Raw genomic sequence first — 20,460 nt, forward strand, 5'->3', positions numbered from 1 at the left:
GTTGTTCATCAAAAATACAGGGTTTTTTTATTCCCTGACTTTAGAGACACATACTTCTACAGTCTTCTTTTCAGGAGAGCTTCATGGTGTAATCGTTGAGCAAGGGACCGCAAGAAAATTAGATTAATCCACCCTCTTTCTCACATGACATTTTGATCGAGAAGTGCCTTTTTTCGCTTAGCCTTTTAGCGATGGCTTAACTATTAGCATTGTGGGGTTGATGCACACTGCAGCAACACTTGGGTGGGGGTGGGGGATGGGGGGTTGAGAACAACCACGTACAGATAAACTGGTGACATTTGCTTGAGTTCTTTCTTCAAATATTAGTTTGCCAAAGAAACACAAAGACAAAGAGAGAAACACTATTTTGAATCCAACATCTAATGCCACGTAGCATTTTTTTGTATGGCCTTCCTTAAAGTAGCACTAAGGAACTTTTCAGCCTTGAAATACTTTCATAACTCTTCTGATGAAACATTAACTTAAAAAAAGTTGAATGGCACCTTTGCCATGGCCTGAGGAGGTCTGTATGTATTTTTTTACTGGCAATAAGCAACTTTGAAGAGGATGGTAGGAACACTGCCACACAAAAAAACTACATGTGTGGCAAATCTATGTTACATATTTGTGCTGACATAACATTATGAAGCGCCTGAACACAACAATGTGATAAGACGGACACACGCGCAGAGGAAATACAACTCAACTAACTAACGCACGCACACGCACACACACACACACACACACACACACACACACACACGCACACACACACACACACACTTATCCATCCTATACACAAGACCCCTTTTAAACTAATTGGTTCTCCAGCAGCATTTCAGGCGAAACTCATTACAGGGTTGAACTTCATTCAATGTGCTCAGACACGGCTTAGGTATATAAAATAATAAACAAAACATTTCCTCACTTTATCTTTTATTACTTACTACACAATCATTGGAATGTGCAAATGAAATGTTTTTTTTAATTATAAACTAGCCCCCCCCCAAACAAAAAGTTACATGCTGACAAATTTTATTAAATTGCTCTCCAAATTTCAAAGATTAGTTTGGCTGTAGTTACGATAAATGATCGTGATCAATTCATGCTGACAACCGGGATAATATATTGTAAACGATTCTGCCAAAGTCCCTCTTAAAAAAAACAAACGAGATGCTAAATCTTTTTGCCAGGGTTTCATTCTTTGCTTTTTATTAATTTCATTAAAGTGACCTCATAGAACCGTGGAGATGCTGCCACACTTCACTAAGATCCGTGTGATTCATTTTCATTGATTTTCTGATCATTGTCTTCATTACTTCGTGCTCTGCCGAGATGTGCAGCAGACTAATTGCTGCACTGACATTTCCATAATCAGGTGATTTTTTTTTTTCCCAGTGCACTACATTAACCAAGCAGAAAATTGACTATAAAGCTGGTTAATACTTCACATCATAACGTAGCAATCATTATATACTCAATACAAATATGCCCCATAGAGGCTGTAAACAGTATCGGTGTGACGTCAAAGCATGTTGCTCACAGTTGTCCCAAAAAGTATGATTACGACGCTCTTGTCTCAAGTTACCCACAAACTGACGTACTCAAAGTGAAATTCGGGCCTGTTTAATTAACTCTTTGACTGCCAAAAACGTTAAATGACGTTTAGTAAAATCATATGGAGGAGTGCCAAAGACGTTAAAAGACGTTTTTTCAAAACAGAGGTGAAACTAACCATTTTCTATTGTTGATTACTGAAAAACGGAATAAGGTAGAAACAAACTTTTTTTTCTGATGAAAGATGAGAGTCCAATCTTTCATTTGGTAGTATGTGTGTTTCCATAGTCCAAACACATAATTTTCTGTGGACCTTGAAAGATCAGTCAAAAATGCTTAAATCGGCTGGCACCCACGGCATCCCTTTTTTGAAAACGTCTGGCAGTCAAAGAGTTAATTATAAAGCTGATGTACTTGCAGAAAGGCCTGACTTACTGTGCTGTATGACTAGCAATAGATTTTATTATACATTGTGCCATCTACTGGAAGAACACTTTATTATTCTTTTTTTTTTTTTCAAACCCCCCAAAAGTGTGTTATGTGCCCTATATGTCTATAAAAGTTTATTGTGCAAAACTAGTGCAGTGAGTTAAGAGGACCACCCGAAGTGCCAGGAGGTCCACCGGAGCGGGGCGGGCACAACACCAATATACCCACCCGAGCGCCTAGACCCGGGCCACGGATGGAGCCCCCGGCCCAGGGGAGGGGGAGGAAGGCGGACAGGGGAGGGGGCAGGACACTTTATTATTCTGTCTGTGACTCCATGTGCTTGTAACTAATAAAAAAAATGATTGTCAGATAAATTAAGTGAAATTGGATCATTTCCCACAGCACTCATGATAAGTTGAGAATCACTGGTCTACAGGACCATAAATACAGTACAAGATCAACCTTGACCATATTCTACACATGGAGGTTTACCAGCTGTGGCTGACCCCGCTAACTGACCCCATTACTTGTTGCTTTAATGAGCCAGTCACCGCGCAAACAACATTGTTTTGAATGACGACTTTGGCATGATTGGCAATGACCCTCATTTGAAAGTTTTCTCAAAATGGTTTGATGTGATGTGAATCGATTTGGATCATGTTTACTAGTGCAACTGACAAATGCCACGCAAATGTTGATGATGTACAGAATCAGTGTTACATACTATTTCTTCCTAACAACACTAAACTCCCAGCAATTTATTTTCATTGTTTTTCTTTTTTAGCTATAAAAATCGATCACGTCTTTCTATTCAGACTACTTTGGTACAATTACATTTACAATTTACAATGTTTAAGATAATACACATCATGACTTTGCCATTCATAAATCAATCTAATCGAACTATATAAGTTGTCCTCATTAACTCTTTGACTGCCAGATGTTTTCAAAAACGGGTTGTCGCCAGTGCCAGCCAATTTAAGCATTTTGAGTGATCTTTCAAGGTCCACAGAAAATGTTGTGTTTGGACTATGGAAACACACATACTACCAAATGAAAGATTGGACTCTCATCTTTCATCAGAAAAAAAAGTTTGTTTCTACCTTATTCCGTTCTTCAGTAATCAACAATAGAAAATGGTTACTTTCACCGAAATTCTCTCTTTTGAAACAAAAAACGGAGAAAAGGAGCTTTTTGTGAAACGATGTTATTTCATGCACTCTAGTGAATTGTACACTTCTTTTTGTCCATGAATGATGCCACAAACACCTAAATAGTGCTTTACTTCTGTAAAACGCTTTCACCAACAATGAAAAAGTGTTTTTTGATTGCAAAATACGTTTATTTCCATTCAACAGTGTAACAATTTGACAAAACAATTTGGCAAACTATTTACAAATGTGTGCAACTGTGGTACTACTTACAATTATGTGGATGTTTCAAATACAGTTTTTCCTTTTGTAACACTCTCCTGCGTGCAAGGAGACGCCAGGACTCGCACAACAGTTTACTTTCACTTTCACATTGGTCCGTTTTGCGTGCAAACGTTACACTTTCTTGACGGCCTTTTTTTCCGGGGAATAAAAAGCAAGTAGCAGACTGTACACACTTCCTCCGATGAATATGCATTGGACTCGGGGCACTCTCCGTCGTCCGATCGAACGTCCGCCTGTGCGTGCTCGGTTGCGCTCCGCGTTACGACACCGTCATAGCCGCCGCGTCAGCGGTTCCAATTTCGCCGTCAAGCTCGGATTCACCTTCATCATCATCGTCATCAATGTACTCTTTTAGCGTTGGTCGATGCCTTTTGTCTCGTAAGTGTAGAGCTGCTTGCAAACGCTCGCCATTGCCCGTTCCCTCCTCCATCTAGCTCCATCTAACGTCTTCTACTGCCGCGTCAATGCTTTCCAACCACCGAGTCACCATCATCTTCATCATCGATGATGATCATCGTCATCAACAATGTGCTTTTTTAGCGATGCTTTTGGTCTTTGAAAAAAACGGCTCTGGCGTTAGCTCCTCGCGACCGGCCGCCATTTTTCCTTTGTTTTCCATTCTGATCTCCTGCTCAACGCTCTAGCTCCGCCTCTACTGACGCCCACCCGATCTTGTCAAAAGAGAGTCATCGCTGCCCTCTAGGGGCCAAAAATAGTCATTAGGCTCACGAGACCTGCTTAAAACTCTCAGGAGAGCTCCGCAAGCCCTCCCAGCACCCGTTTCAAAAAAAAAAAAAAAAAAATGGGAGGACGTCTTTTAACGTCTTTGGCGCTCCTCCGTAGGTTTTTGCAGAACGTCATTTAACGTCTTTGGCAGTAAAAGAGTTTAAAAAAAAAATGCTGTCTAATGCTGTCACTTTATCCTAACAATGTTAGCAGCATCCGCTTGATATTGTTTCGGCCCTTGTATTTAATTAGTCTTGCCTTCAGTTTGAAAGGACTGTACAGTATTGACATACTGTAAATCATCGAGAGAACCCGATGAGAGGAGTGTTGTAGGACTGAACCTGTCTGCGTGGGTGAGCTTTTCAACAGCTTGCATTTTTCAGCGAGTGCACATGAGCGTTCCCTTGCAGTGTTTTGCGACTGTCTGATTGTGACTCACTACTCCAAATGAGGGGTCATTAGCTGCTTCTCTCAGTCAAACGGTCATCAGCTCGATCCGACCTAATCACTTAATGGCCTCAAAGGCTGGCAGTGAACGAGAGAGAAGGAGAGCGGGGGGGGGGCGGTCACACAGCTCGGCCTGCAACCATCTGGATGAATAATGAACTCCATGTTCCACCAGGAAAATGGTTAGTTTGCAATCACGGTAATTTGATTGTTGAAACTGAGACACTTTGACCAATAAAGCACGAGTAGCTTTTCTTGCGATGCGCACTGGACCATCTCAGGCACCTGTCAGCCTTTAAAAGATACCAAATATTAGATTTTAAAAAGTTTGCCTATGTGGGTCAGCACTCTTGTGGTTTGGAGTGGACTCTGACTTTGGACCTGTGACTTTGTATGTTTTATTATTTATACATGCTAATGTGTTTTTGGACATGTCTAAGGGAGCTTGTAATAGGTCACTGCCTCACACACTCTGCTGTATGTCATGTGCAAAGATCGCTCCTTTTCGTTCAAGGGAGAATTGGTTCTCTAGAAATCAATGATTTCAAAACGGGCATTATCATTTCCTTTATACGTTTATTTTCTTTTTGCAAACATTACACTTTAATTAGGTCAGTCAGTTACTATAGTATTTTTTTTTCCCATCAGGCTATCAATGTGTTCAGATGCATTATTGGCTAAATAAACTTTTTAAAACTGTCCAACTATAACATAGATAATACTACGGTAATTTAAAAAAGGTAATACTTTATTTTCTGGTTAAAATATTTCAAATGTAAATATTTTTTACATGTATTTTCTGTTTAAAATAATTTCATTTAAATTGTTTTGTACAGTAAGAGCAACCTGCAAACTCAAAATTGTCCATAGGTTTGAATGGAAGTGCAGGGTTTCCCCCTTTGTAAGCCTGGTGGAACAAAAATTTGTCAGGGAAATAAAAATCATCAACTTGGGAAGGGGAATGAAGAAAATAAGACAAATCATATTTGTTGTTTGTCTACGGGGGAAGAGAGTGTGCATGCAAATTTTCACTTTATTTCACTCATAAAATACAAAATGGTCTCTTTGCTTTGCACTGAATTCACGTCATGTTCAGGTTTTTATTCTTATACAGTAACAGTGCTAAGTTATGACTGACAGTCAAATAAGTACTCCGTTTTTTTAAGATGTACAAGAGCTTGTAGATGATTTTATGCTATCTCATCCTTCTTATGCAGCTAAAACAAAAACAAGGCAACCTAAATGTTAAATACCATCAAATGCTGCCCTTTACATTTGTAATCATGAGATCCCACGTTTATGTCTGAGCCCTAAAAGATTCTACCAGAGTGACTTCTATGACTTCTTGGAACAAACTGCCTTTGATTGATATCTCAAGAATGTTAGCATGCAGAATCACTGGGTTACGGTAGCATTGCTTTAAGCCATGTCTAAGATTATAGCAGGTACGGGTTCGAGTTTTTCAATGATTGCTAGTTGTTTATTGCTTTAGCTATCACATTGTTCTTTGCAATAATGTGGAACTCAATTATGTGAACAAATCATTGGACTGTTGCTGCTTTGGTCTGTTCTCCCACACAAACAATTGTAAAGTGGTGAAATTGTGTTAGTTCAAATATTTGCAAGCATTCCTAAAGAGTATGTTAAAGTGGAAGTCAACCTTAAAAAATTATTGACAATAATATGTTACAGTATATGTGACCTCACTAGTCTAAACATGACATTCTGATTAACTCATTCACTGCCATTGACGGCTCTAGACGTCAAAAATTCGTTTTAACAATTTTCTATTAATTTAACATTTTTCCCACTTTTGTTAACAAGAGTATGAAAACCTAGATTTTTTTTTTATTGTATTAGAACAGATATAAAATTTGTGATTAATCATGAGTTAACCAGTGAAGTCATGCGATTAAATACGATTAAAAATGGTAATCGCCTGACGCCCCTAATTTTTACTAATCTTTTCTTGGAAAAAAAAAAAAGATTAAAAATTGGAAAAAAAATAATTACAATTATTTTATTCTTTTTTTTTTAAAGAAAAGATTATTAAAAATTAGGGGTGTCAGGTGATTAACATTTTTTATCGTAATTAACCGCATGACGTCACTAGTTAACTCACGATTAATCACACATTTTATATCTGTTCTAAATGTACCAAAACAAATCTAGGTTTTCATACTCTTGTTAACGAAAGTGGAAAAAAATGTTAAACTAATAGAAATGGTTAAAATGAATTTATGACGTCAATAGCCGTCAATGGCAGTAAATGAGTTAATATTAAAAATTTTGGAATATCAGTTACGACGCAAAATCTAGCTGTTTTTACCCATCTCAGGGGGGCGTCCATTTTGCCACTTTCTGTAGACTGAAAATGACATCAATGTTGCTCAGTGCTGAGGCAACAACCAATCACAGCTCACCTGTTTTCTGAAGCTCCGCTGTGATTGGTTGTTACCTCAGACCTGAGCAACATTGATGTCATCTTCAGTCAACAGCAAGTGGCAAAATGGCCGCCCCCAGAGATGGATAAAAAAGACTGGATTTTGCTGCTTAACTCATATTCCACTAACTCAATATTAATCAGAATACTATATTTAGACCAGTGGGGCTGCATAGAACATATTATTGTCAACAACAACAAAAATTGGGTCGACTTCTCCTTTAAAAGTGATTCACTCTCAATATACCTGCTGGATATTGTACATTGGAAGGTTTTCACACTATAGGCCATCTGGTAGGATAACTCGGGATCATGCTGAAACATCCCCGGTGGGATTATGTACCCCCTGTGACTTGCATGTGAGCACACGAGTATCCGGAGTACACTGCTGGAGGAAGTGAATGTCCATATTACAGCACTCAGTCGGATACCGCTGTTACATGACTCCTTGGGAAAAAAAGGATGGACTTTTACATTGTGGTAAGAAAGGTTAGATTAAGGTTAGTGTTAGATGTTAGATAAATGGAATGGGAAGGTAATTGACAGTTCAGACACACAGAAGGGTAGGAAGAAGAATCCACGTAAGAAAAACAAGCAAAGAATGTATTTTATGCGGGTCATCGAGGGTAGAGGGAGCCCTCCAGTCTCTCTTAAAATGCAGTGAGGATAACAGGCTCAATCTGTCAGGTGTATCCCCAATGTTCATTTTATCTTGACGAGTAGAGGAAACAATGGGTCAGGGAGCAGTGATAAGGTTCAAATCCAGAGGGGAGCTGAGAGCAGGAAGCGGGGACAGACAGAAGGGGACCGAGGACGGTTGTGTTGTGCCAGGTGATAGATGGGGAGGAGGGAGGGTGGATGGAAAGGGCTTCAAAGAGGAGGAATTTAGTGGACTGCAGAGGATAGAAGAGCGAGGTTGGGATGAGGGAGGATAGAAAGAAGAAAGTTAAAAAAGTAGATGTCCCTGAGGAAATATAAGCCAGGGGAGAACTCACTGTTTCCTATTTACTGTTTTAAAAAAAAAACTCTCCATCGAACTGTCTCGCTGTTAATGGATGCACACGCGCACAGATAATAAACACAGGAAGTAGACTGTGAATAATTGCCTCATGGGAGAAAAAAAACCCTCAGCAATGGATTGACATTTGGACTGGTGAGTTGAGCAGAAGCGGACGGTTTAGAGGGACTTATGATATCTATACATTTGCAGCACACACACACATATACACACTGTGTTCTCGCCAAAGCAAAAAAAATGTTCAATAATTTTTGGTCACCTCTTTTCAAAAATAATTAACACATTTACATGTAGTTATCACTAGATTAACGTTCCAAAATTCAATGTCATCGAGCGTATTTACAGAGCTTCTGTTTAATTTCATGACTGATGTTCATATTAATTCAGTATGTCTTTTGTGCCATACTTTTGACATCATATTTCCATCAAAATGTGCTATTATGCATCATTATGAGCATCCGTCACTTCAAGGAGAGCCTATGATTTTTCATTACACCATTTTATGTTTATAGCCCATGTGCCTTTCATACAAATACTTATACTGAAATTATGACTTTACTACAGTCCGACTTATAAACAAATCAAATTGACATCACCACCGTAGGCACGGAACTCTTATTGTAGACTTTTCTAACCATACAGCCACATATTCATCAAATATCCCGAACACGCAACATTTAACTCTTTGACTGCCAGACGTTTTCAGAAAAGGGATGCCGTGGGTGCCAGCCGATTTTAAGCATTTTGACTGATCTTTCAAGGTCCACAGAAAATTATGTGTTTGGATTATGGAAACACACATACTACCAAATTAAAGATTGGACTGTCATCTTTCATCAGAAAAAAAAGTTTATTTCTACCTTATTCCGTTTTTGAGTAATCAACAATAGGAAATGGTTAGTTTCACCTCTGTTTTGAAAAAAAAAACATCTTTTAACGTCTTTGGCACTCCTCCATAGGATTTTACTAAACGTTATTTAACGTTTTTGGCAGTCAAAGAGTTAAGATGTTTCAGCAATTATCTGTTCCAGTATAAGGCCGCAAAGGTTTCGGCGAATACCGTACTTGGCATGGTTTTGGTTTTTAATGTCAACTGCGTGGCTTGACCCATCTCAAACTCTAAATTATTTTTCATATAGTCCACTTCTCACCCTTGAAATGTTCACCGCACACGTAGTAGTAGTACTTGTATGTTTAAAATGTTATCATAAAAATATGTCAATATAGAGGTGTATTTTTCTTACAGATTTACACGTGCTTAACATGATATGGTTCATTTCTGATAATGCAATTACTATATTACTATCTCCATATTTGAAAACCGACCGAAAAGTATTGGCAGAGTTGTACGCTACATGTATTTCTCAAAAGTTTCTGAGTTTTTTGTCTTGCTTATTTGCCACTTTATACAGTAGAGTCGCAAAATTTGTTACTATACAAACTCGCAAATTTGCCACTTTATAAACTCCCACATTTACGTTTTTTTTCTCTCAGAATTTTGCCCTCACCCTCTAAAAAATACATATTTGTACGTGGCCCTAATACGCCGTCGTACAAATAGGGTGGGACTTCAGTGATTTTTTTTTTCCAACTAAAATAAAATGTAATTGCACATCCACTTCAGTAGGTGGCAGTGTTTTGTAGACAAATGATGCTATTTATAATCATGGCACAGAATTGAGGGTCCTCCTAGTGTAACAAAAAATAAATAAGAAGCACTGCAGTAGGAGAACATGGAGAGGAACTGGGATTGACAGAATTTGAATACTTTTCTTTTTCCCGCCTCTTTAGTGTAAATGTAAATGTCAATAACCTATGATTAAATGTCATTTCTGTTTAGACAACATTCAACAACAACATTCCACTAGACAGTTACACACACGTTAGAAGAATGTCATTATTTAAAGATTAGACCTGAGTCATTGAAACAATTAACTCTGCTGACGTGAGCTCATGTTGGGACACCAGAAGCAGTTGTAATATAAACAAGTCTGTAGAAATGTAATTACTATGAGACACGAACAGCCCTGCACAAGCATACAAAGTATTTTGTAATGTCTGTGTGTTAGTGCAAAGGCGAAGGCTACCAAGCCGCTCAGCTCAATAAGTTGTCTTCCGCTCCGGCATGACTTTGGCACAGAACAAGAGGAGGCAAACCGGCGTGTCCTTTTTTTTTTTAATATATATTAACATGCCAGCAGAGTGGCACAAATAATCAAACTAAGTGTGTTTACTTGTAAGATGAACTTGTGTAATTACGTCTCAAGTCAAGAGTCAATTGATTAGTGAGGTATAATTGATGATAGTTGACCTTCTAAAGAATGCTCCCCCGACATTGAGTGAATAACACTGAGCATAATTGCTTCAAATTTAAAACTAAATATGAATTTAATTAAGGGTGGGACTCACAGAATAATTGGTGATATCATATTGGGGTATTTTGCAGATGCAAATTATAGTATTGACAAGCAATTAGTAAAAGTGTAAAACACTCAATGAGTCAACGTGAATTCAAACCAATATGTGAATTTATAATGAATAGAAGTCAGGTGTCATAAATGATAACTGAGAAAACCAACAGTGATTGTGCTGGTAGTACTCGTCATGGATTGGCTGCTTCTGACATCTAGTGGTCACTGTAAGAATTGCAACGATTGTTGTTTTGTACAGACCATTATGAAAACATTTTCAGAAGAAAAAAAAAAGCTTTTAGAAGATTATTAGGAAAGGAAAAATATAATTTACCCTTTATATTTATAAATATCTTTTCACTGATTTATATTACCAAAATATTAGAACACACCTCCGTCAGAATAGAAAACTATAAAACAATGTAAGCGATCATACTGTCAACTGAATACAATCTGAATAACAAATATAATCATTCCATCTTTAAAGGACAAATTGATCTCTTGTATTGATCGCAAAAGATCGAGATGGTATGCGCATCTGTTGTGATCAGCGCGCTTATAATCAGGGACAAAATGTCATTGTCATAACGCTTTCATATGAATGGGTTCTGTTTTGCATATCTGGTTATGCTTGTGAGCGCTGCCCATTAAATCACATCATTGCCACGCCTGCTAATGCAGCAGCACAATTAAAGATCAATGGTCCAAATCATAAAATTGTCAGTGAACTTTATGTCAGCATCTCCACTGAATAGCTCCACTGATAATGAACTCTCCATATGACTAAATAACAAGCAGCAACAATAAAATAGCCTGGTGGGCGCTATCATTTTTTTTTATGTGGCTCATAAATACAATGAATTCAGAAATTCCTCTGACCAGATGAGGGCGCTAGTTGCACATGTTTTCGCTGGACAGTTTCACAGTTTAAGCAACGTTATTACAGTTTTTTTTTTTTTTTAATGTTCCATTTAACAATATATTCACGTTACTCAGAACTTTCAGTGAAACGTCAACATTTTATCATCAATCTTTTCAACTTTCCAGGCCTTAGGAGCCCACTTGACAGAGGTAACATGAGTCTATTCATCCATTGCTGTACCACTCTTCCTCATTATATCCAATTTATCTTCTAAATTTTCTAGGTCTTAAAATACCCTTTGGTAAAAGTAACATGAATGTTGTCAAATAAAGAGTCTAATCCTTACCAAGAAAATTCATAGAAATAAATGTAAGTATTTTTAGCATCAATTACCGTAAGTAACTACAATTGTATGCTGATATGACACTTTATTAGCTCTGGGTAAAAAAAAAAAAAAATGCATTACATTGCCATTAATCTCACTAGACCTCTCCAATTAGTGTAATCTAATTAGTATATCCTGGTTAAAGGAGGCCAGTGGCTCAACCTTTGATGAGTGATGTCGGCATCGATGTTCAGTGGATCCCTAAACAGTAGTTTTATAATATCTCACATGACATTCTCACAGTCGCAGGGTTTGTGCAGGCCTCATATTTTGCCACACAGACCCAAACATCAGCATTTCATTGTTGCATATTCACTCACTTAAATGCGGAAGGTGGTTAACGCTCCAATTCTACAGATTGTTTGGGGATTTTCAAGAGAAGTCACTTGAAATTAAGATTATTTTTTAGTTTTCAAGTGTCTCACCATGAATCTTAATCACATGAATTGAATATATATTTTAAGAATGCTGTATAAGAAACATTTTGAGTGATATAGAGTTTTGCACATATCAAAGTTACACACTGCAAAAAATGCTGCGTACTTTGTAATGTTGTGTACTGTACTGTGTTTACTATGGTGATAATAATAGCCCATTTTAATTTCAGGAATCTGAGCTACAGTGTATACAAAAAGTCTACACACCCCTACACATATAAAATTAATTAATTACATAAATAATTAATTAGTACTGTCAAATAAATACATTATTATTATTATTGTTATTAGCCGCAGAATTAGACTTAAAAAAAAGTTTTTTAACTTAAAAAAAAGTCATTTATTTGAAAATGTTAACAGACTGGGGTGATGTAGAAAGTTAAACGTGAATTTTATAATTTTGTAAACCTTGCATGTAGCGTTGCATAGTTAGCAAGCTAACACTAATATTTATGCAACAATAAAGCCTCAAAAGCAACATTACAATCCAAATTTGTCAGTTATGCAACAATGTTAGTAATGGTTTGAATTCATCTTTGTTTGCTTTGTAGTCAGAAATCTCTTGTACTAAATTTGTAACTATGTTTGTAGCCAGTGAATCAGTATGTGTTTTTCAAATATTGCGATAATATATTACAAATATGTATTTGCTGACACTGCAGCCAGAGTGTATAAAAACGACTTACCACAGTAATATTATCGAAGACTCCCACGATGCGTTGTTGCTTTGTGCACTGGACTAGTGGGATATTAGACCAGGTGAGCTCTGGAGGATAAATGGAACAGGGAAAAAAATATATATTCTTTTAATAACTGCATTGGATATAATGTGTCCACATTATTTCCTCTATCTTTCCATTCTGTGGGGGTTCGTTTGCGGATAATTATGCCTTAGGTGATGGACAATGTGATTGGGCATAGGGAGTGCAAAGTGGATGAAAGAAATGGAATTGGAGAGAGACAGAATTCAGCCCTCTGGGTATGAGGACATTAATAATGACAGCGGCCACTGTGCGCTAGATACCACACTTACTATATTAAAGTCTACCCGGACACGAATGCACTAATCAGACCTCAGCTACATCTGTACTCTTGATAGAGTTGACCCAGAAATTAATAAAATACATCGAGAAGGGCATGAATAGATGATGTGCAGGTTTCTCGAGCAAAAGGAAAGTTTAACGTTCACATTTATGGTGGATTAAGTCCACGCTAAAGGTCAAAGTACCAAATGAAAAAAAGGTATACCAGTTTTTAGTGTTTTCAACTGCGTCTCTTACTGCTGATTTATGGTGGCATCATTATTTAAACACTTGAAAATGTGCTCCATAATCAAACATATGAATCCATTTGCAAACACACACAGTCTTATCAACAACTGTCTTATTGACAAAGATCAAGAAACGCTCAACAAATCTTTCTCCTTGAATAAGCATCTGCTGGAGTGAACAGAACCGTTTAATGAACACGGATCGGTGTCCAGAAGCAATTAACATTTTCCCCACAGAGACACAGAAGGCCTTCAAAAGGGGGAAGAAAAGGGAAAGCTCAAAGACAATCGGCAAGCCCACAGAAGGAGGACTCACCTGGGACGCGAACACAATGTGCCGTGGAGGGAAATTCACAGTTAACGCTGGCCTCAATGTGGGAACAAGGCTGGAGGAAGAGAGGGGAAGAGATTAAATAAAAAGCGGGTAAGTGAAAGAGGGGAACACTAGAAAGAAACAAAGGGAGGAGAAAACATGCACAGATGGCAGGGCATACGGTGAAATGTGTCGCCGGCGATGATACCAAACTTGGGTTGGGGGGGCTAACGGGGAATTAACGTATTTGTGTCTGTATGCAGTATGTGTGTACGTACATACTTTTGTATCCTCTCGATTTGGGGACAGATTTGTTTCCGCCGACATTCTTGGAGCCCTCTTGCGAGCTTGGAACTATAAATCAGATACCATTAGGGAAACAATATTAAATTAATCTAGCATTTATTATGGAACTGTCTATGCAGTGTGGGCTTTGTGCACTGATCGGTCTTTCCAAAATGTGAGCGATTATCAGTGTTGGTGACACGAAGACGCTATTCATCGGAGGTACCCCGTGCAGAATAGCTGAGGCTACTTAACCATTTTGAAGAGAGAAGTAGTAAGTGTAAATTGCGTTACATTGCGGAAATATCAGCAATGCACAGATGCTCGAAATTGTCCAATCAAATGTAGCACTGGTCAGATATGGGGTACTCGAGTCATACTTAGACACAAGTCGCTGATTTTTGGTGAAAAAAGACAACAACATTCAACAACGACATTCAAGGTTTTCCAACTTGAGGAAAAGAGAGAGAGAGACATATAGCCGTTACCTTCATTTGTAAGCGCAGGCAAGCCAGGTGTGTGAACTGTCAAGCTAAGCTAGCAAGGTTCGCTTGACACATTAGCTAACCTATAGCTGATCAAATATGAACTAAACTTCGTATCAGTTCTGCAGGGTTAGAAGATAATTGGACAGTACGGAGACTGTCTTGAATCGCTACATAAAAATCTAAAAAAAATATTGCCGTGCAAGCATAGAAATGTATACAAACTCCACTTTGTTTCACTTTTGTATACGTCAACGTGTCCGCCATATTTGATGTGGCAAGACCCCATAAAGTAGTTTTGTTTTTTGTTTTTTTTATTAATGAAATTACAAAATTCAACAAACATTTTGGCATTACCCATAAACTATAGGTAATGCACATCAACTGCACTGACCCTCAACCTATAAAGTGCATCAAACAATTTATTTTTCTATTTTAGATGATGGGTTCTTCCCTGCAAAACTCTAATGACTGTGTAGTTTAGTTGTTCATGCCTACCCAAAAAGCAGGACACAAAAAAAGTACAAGAGACATTATTACTTGTATTGCTCTAAGTGTTACTGTATGTAAAGATAGCTAGACCCTATGTGCACTTAAGGACCAATGTGATGTCCCCAAAGCCCTCAGCTTCCTTTTAAGCAGTCATTTGAGTGTGTGTGTGGGGGGGAGTGTCTCAATCACATTCACAACAGGGGTAACCTTGCCAGCAAGATGAATTCTCGCGGTATTTGTGAGTTCCCAAACTTCGGTGAATACATCTTGTACCGCTCCCGCTGATACGTTTGCAGCCCAAAAAGATTCAGATCGGACCAATCAGGCTTTGTTTTAGGCAGGATGAAACCAATAAGCGCCGATGGTGGTGGGGGGGGGGGGGGGGGGGACAAACAAACCTAACAGACGAATGGATGCTGCAATTAATTATGTTCTCGCTTGTTGAATTTGAACAGCGAGAGGAGTTTCGTGCATTTTTACTACTAGGCTACTAGGCTACTGCACTGGATCATGAAAGTTGGATGAGAGCTTTGTCTAATATTTCAGTTACTTCCATTTGTTACATGAGAGAGTTACAAAAAAAAAATACAGCCTTTGCCCTTTGGAATAGCTCTCAGTATGATGCAGTGCAATTCTACATTGCTGGGAGCTACAATCACAATAAAAGATATGTACTGTATTTGTGGACAACTGCATCTTGCTCTTTTTTGTGCAATTTAGTCTGTAAGGCAAAAGGTGAATTACCTCTTAAATTGTGCTGCAAACAATGTCTTGACAGCCAAACATCAACCATCTGAGACAAACAATAGGCTACTGTACGAACAAAACCTCAAATTGATTTCACCATGTGCCGAGCTGCAGCTTTATCAATAATAGATCATGTTATTTCACTTTTTCTGTTCTTAGCTACTCTTCTTTGTGCACTCACAAACAATTCAGTCTGAGTTAAGAATGGCATGCACTTACATAACTCGATCTACATGCACTTTAGTGTCTCATAGGATGGATGACCTTTTCCCTTTACAGCACAACTTGAAGAAACTTGCAAAAATACTGTAAGTTACTAATTACTCTCTCATTTCGTACTCAAATAGTGGGAAGTTCATAAAGTTATTCTATTTTTGAAGTTGATCCATATTTCTTTATTTTTTATTTTCTTAATGTTAATACGAATACAATGTTATGCAAAGGTGTACAGTACTTGTAAAAACTTTATAGATAAATTATACTATTTTTAATCACAATGGAGAGAATTTTGTTAACAGTCGGCACCCTTCCGCCATCGTTACTCCGTCAATATCTCAATCAAAGGGTGCTCGTCTTTTGTCATCAAAATGGGCATTCCATCATTGATGGGTTGATCAATTAGATTGATGGATTGACGATTACACTGACAGACGAAAACCCACTTCCGGTTTCCCGTCAACAAAGTGGGCGTACATCATTGTTGTGAATATTGACAGACTGCCCAAATTCCAGTTTGTATATGGACTATATACCTATGTCAGTGTTGTTTGTTGTAGGCCTATATAAATATCCATGTTAATATATTGTGTGTATTGTGTATGAAAAATGTACATATTTATTATTGTGGCTACTTCAAAGATGTTTTGATTTCTGTGTTGTTGTTTTTTTTATACTGTAAAGTCTTGCAAAAATGCCACCAGCAAACATTGTTTGGTAAGTCACCCTTTTACAGTATTTATCTTGAACAAACACGCCGGAAAACAACAATTCATGAGCGGCAAGCAGTAACAGCAAAGAGCACACGTAACCAACACGAACGCAACGTGCCTCTCCTCTCGTGTGTTGCGTTTACTGACACTCGGACATAAGAGTGCTGAACACAAACACACTTAAGATCGTTACAACACTGTTCCTTTCAACTCGTAAATGCCTGCCTCAAAAACAAACTCATCTCACATATCATGTCGTCCTTTTAAAGTCTGCCTCAGTTGTCACGCTGGCTAATAAAACTGTGACAAGCTGAGCTCCAATCCTTGCGTGCGTTGGGTTATCCTTGATTTTGTCGCCATCTATTGACTTGTAAGAGTTAGCTCATTCAGTTGATACATGCACCCAAACAGACATACCGTACTCTTAAGACACACATGTGCACTTTATTATCATGCAAAGTCATTCCCTGGGCATGTTGTGTCTTGCTGATTATTGCTTTGAGTGCATTCAAGCGGGCGAGTGAGATGAAGACGACTATGTCGGCAAACGTTAACGAGATGATAGACCTTTCTAGATCGAATCTGAAGTCAGAAAGAGAGGGGTATCATAATAGTCAAACGAAGAAATATAATAGACAGAAGCAAATATTTAATCAAGATAAAGGGATGGTCGAAGGTGGCAAAGGAATATGGATGAGGGTTATGAAAAATAATGCGGGATCATTTATTCACCCAGTATACAAATAGTGTGACATATAATGCTATTATCTGTAATGATATTAGGCAGCTATTTCAGGAGGAGAATCTGCCCCCAGCTGCTATCACAGATGTTGAAGCAGAGATTGGAGACGAGAGGGAGGTGGGGGTGAAACTTGTTTATTTTGTTCATGCTCAGGCAATAAAGTACATGTTTGCATGCTTGTTTGACCTCCCCGTTGGGTAAGTGCATGCTTGATTAGGATATGTTTGTATGCAAAAGTACATCGTCCTATAAGAGCGTGGATGCACTATTCAAGCATGTGTGACCCCCCCACCACCCCCCACAATCTTCACTTCCTGTGTTGAGGTATCCTCGTTCCCAGCATTGTGATGTTTTCATCTACGTGTGATTGCTACAGTTGCCCTCAGCCAAAACACACAGCTCTCTGAAGGCGCGCGCCGTGCCAGCTTTAGCCACCCTCCGAGGAGTGCGCGTCAATAAAATATGAGCGCATGCATACACCCAACCAAACAGACACTGGCTGTGAGTCGCACATCAATACACGCGCTTAGGCCTGCCCCGGCCTGCGCGTTTACACTGCTGTGAACACCGACACTAAGTGGAAGTTTGCACGCAAACATGGCGGCCGCGAGAGTTACCTCAGGCCAGCTGTCGTCCACAAAATCAAGCATCACCTACTCTTTTATGCCCATCATTATTGCGGAATTAATGAATGAATCTTTGTCTTTTTAATAGCCTGTTTTGACCCTTAAGACCTCTTTTTCTCTCCTATATCCCCAGCAAAGAATGAATGAGAGAGTGAAAGTGTGACTTTCCATGTGTGCAATAAGTGTTGAGTGGGCGTGGGAACTGTCGGTCCAGTAAGCTTATTTGTCGGTGCGTCACGTGACAGTGACAAGCTGGATTTGCACTCCAGGCCCAAGAGCAGAATTTTTATTTATTACCTCTATCCAATTAAAAAAAATGCTTTTCATTTTAATTATTATTATTATTCTTTTTTTTACAAATAAAAAACTGAAACTAGGACGTATGAAAATATTCACCCCCTTTTCTCTCAGTGCAGCCAACTACTGTATGTCCAGATGTTCCCTATATATATATATATATATATATATATATATATATATGGTTTGTCAAAATTATTATTATTATTATTAACGCCCGCCCCTTGCACTGTGCTGTTATCAATGTCCAACATTAAACGCATATGCCATCTACTGGAAGAAAAATGACCTCAAGACAAAGCAATGTCTCACACTGTTCTTTCACAGCCCCGTACATCTGTTTACGTCAAATTACTTTATGAATGACTTTGAAATTACTGTATCAATTGCGCTAAAAGATACAAACATATTTGTATTATGTTAAAATATTTTTCCCCCCCCACACTTTTATGTTAACAAGAGTATGAAAAACTGTGGGGTTGGGGGGGTTATTGTACATTTTATTTTATTGTATATTCTGATGTAAAATGTGTGATTAACCATGAGTTAATTAATGAAGTCATGAGATTAATTACGATTAAAAAATGGAATCGACTGACACCCTATATATATATATATATATATATATATATGGGTCGTCAAAATTATTATTATTATTAACGCCCGCCCCTTGCACTGTGCTGTCATCAATGTCCAACATTAAACGCATATGCCATCTACTGGAAGAAAAATGACCTCAAGACAAAGCAATGTCTCACACTGTTCTTTCACAGCCCCGTACATCTGTTTACGTCAAATTACTTTGTGAATGACTTTGAAATTACTGTATCAATTGTGCTAAAAGATACAAACATATTTGTATTAGGTTAAAATATCTTTTTCAGCCCCACTTTTATGTTAACAAGAGTATGAAAAACTGTGGGGGTGGGGGGTTATTGTACATTTTATTTTATTGTATATTCTGATGTAAAATGTGTGATTAACCATGAGTTAATTATTGAAGTCATGCGATTAATTACGATTAAAAAATGGAATCGACTGACTATATATATATATATATATACACATATACACACGCATGCACAATTTTTATTCAAGTTTGAAGCTCTTTGAAGCTCTGCTCCCTGTAACAGTAGTGTCAAACTTTTGCTAATTAGTAGTGACAATGAGAATTGGACTTCTATTAATGCATGTGTTATCGCTTCAGATCCAGACTACTGAGGTATTTCATGGTCTGGCTGAGGGGACATCAAGCGTGGATTGACGTTTGCAGTCTTTTATGTAAGCCGCGCGCTCAGACAAAAAAGGGAGGCAGAGCTGATGAACTTAGCAACAGTTTCATAACTTAATCATATGACATAGTTTGACACTGACAATTGCGCAAGAATACATCATGTTTGTGTTTCTGAACCCACACAACCAAGTTTGTGTGTTGCCAATCCCTCTGAGTTTTGGGAAGCAAAAAACGGATGGCTTGCCAAACCGCTGGGCTCCCCATTAGATGGTAAAAATACAATTCAAATTCGCCTACAGGGTCGCATGTGTGGGAGGAAACCAGAATACTTGGAAAACCCCTCCAGGTTTGAACCCAGGTTCACCTTTGCTGTGAGCAACATTGCCCAAAAAAAAAAAGGTTTCTCTGTGCTATACCTGTTCTCTTGTGAATTCAATTGGAAACTTGAAACTTCAGTAACTGGACCTGAGTGAGCTCAGTGAATTTCAAAAAGCCCTACAGATCAATTTGCACTGAGCAAAAAATACTCTACAATCAATTCATCATTGAATCATGCCCGTGGCAAGTACTGCCAATAGCCCACTCCCAATCAAACGTTACTCTATGTTACCACAAAATGATATACTTTGACAAAAATAAAAGCACGGGTCAAAGAAGGGTTTCCGGGTGTTATTTTATTATTATTATTATTATTATTATTATTATTATTATTATTATTATAGTTTTGTTTACGTAGAAACATTTTTTAACCCCCCAGCATTTGATTAAAAATTATTTTTTTTTAAATTACAGTCTGAACTAGGATATTATCTAGAAAGTATGCAAAAACAACATGCCCTACGCCATTCAGTCTGACTTTGTAAAAATAAAAAGATAAAACACTGCACCT

At 38.0% G+C, this 20,460-nt stretch overlaps 1 protein-coding gene and 1 long non-coding RNA gene across 2 annotated transcripts in view; both read right to left on the minus strand.

Moving 5' to 3' along the window:
- grin3a (glutamate receptor, ionotropic, N-methyl-D-aspartate 3A) overlaps window positions 1-12,898 on the minus strand; it is a 113,251-nt gene extending 100,353 nt beyond the window's left edge. Inside the window, exon 1 of the mRNA XM_077543089.1 lies at window positions 12,838-12,898. The gene's annotated coding sequence lies outside the window, so the exon portion shown is untranslated. The remainder of the gene's footprint in view (window positions 1-12,837) is intronic.
- Window positions 12,899-13,737: 839 nt separating this feature from the next.
- LOC144063684 (uncharacterized) lies at window positions 13,738-14,652 on the minus strand. The gene is made up of 3 exons (XR_013296621.1): window positions 14,508-14,652; window positions 14,013-14,088; window positions 13,738-13,807 (listed from the first exon to the last, which is right to left on the minus strand). It is a non-coding gene; the product is annotated as an uncharacterized LOC144063684 (long non-coding RNA).
- Window positions 14,653-20,460: the final 5,808 nt, after the last annotated feature.

This window comes from Vanacampus margaritifer, chromosome 14 (genome assembly GCF_051991255.1).
Source record: "Vanacampus margaritifer isolate UIUO_Vmar chromosome 14, RoL_Vmar_1.0, whole genome shotgun sequence".
NCBI classification, from domain to species: domain Eukaryota; kingdom Metazoa; phylum Chordata; class Actinopteri; order Syngnathiformes; family Syngnathidae; genus Vanacampus; species Vanacampus margaritifer.